Consider the following 1,081-nt stretch of genomic DNA (forward strand, 5'->3'; position numbering starts at 1 on the left):
ATTTAGATATTGTTAGCGGCTGCCTGGCCCTTTGTCACTTCCCTTTTGGAAAAAAAAAAAAAAAAAAAAAAAAGTAAGCAAGAGAGAAGCCCGACCCGACCCTAACTGAAGCAATGATTGAAATTTTTAGGCCCGACCCGAAATTCGGGCGGCCCGATCTTACCTCTCGTGTGTGTGTGTGTGTCACCCCTCGGGTGGTGTCCATCCCTCATTCAGCTCGGGTCCTCGACCAGAGGCCAGGAAGCTTGAGGGTTCTGCGCAATATCCTTGCTGTTCCCAGCACTGCACATTTCTGGACTGAGATGTCCGATGTTGTTCCCGGGATCTGTTGCAACCACTCATCTAGTTTGTGGGTCACTGCCCCGAGTGCTCCGACCACCACAGGCACGACTGTCACCTTTACCTTGCAGGCTCTCTCCAGCTCCTCTCTGAGCCCTTGGTATTTCTCGAGTTTCTCGTGTTCCTTCTTTCTGATGTTTCCATCACTTGGGACCGCTACATCCACTACAACGGCTTTCCTCTGCCCTTTCCTCTATGATCACGATATCTGGTTTGTTCACCAATACCATCTTGTCAGTCTGGATCTGGAAGTCCCACAGGATCTTCGCTCTGTCATTCTCCACCACCTTCGGAGGTGTTTCCCATTTTGACCTTGGGGTTTCCAGTCCATACTCCGCACAGATGTTTCGGTAGACTATGCCAGCCACCTGGTTATGGCGTTCCATGTAGGCTTTCCCTGCCAGCATCTTACACCCTGCAGTGATGTGTTGGATCGTCTCAGGTGCCTCTTTGCACAACCTACACCTTGGGTCTTGTCTGGTGTGGTATATCTGGGCCTCAATGGCTCTGGTGCTCAGGGCCTGCTCCTGAACAGCCAGGATGAGTGCCTCTGTGCTGTCCTTCAGTCCAGCCCCCCCCAGCCACCGGGGCCGATAATGATATCGCGATATCGATACCGGGGCAGATATTGATACCGGGGTCGATATAGATATCGCAATATCGATATCGCGATATCGATATCCCGATATATACACCGCGGTATCGATATGGATATCCCGGTATCGATATCGCGGTATCGATA

The sequence above is a fragment of the Hippocampus comes genome, unplaced genomic scaffold (assembly GCF_001891065.2).
Source record: "Hippocampus comes isolate QL1 unplaced genomic scaffold, H_comes_QL1_v1.1 scaffold270, whole genome shotgun sequence".
Taxonomy (NCBI): domain Eukaryota; kingdom Metazoa; phylum Chordata; class Actinopteri; order Syngnathiformes; family Syngnathidae; genus Hippocampus; species Hippocampus comes.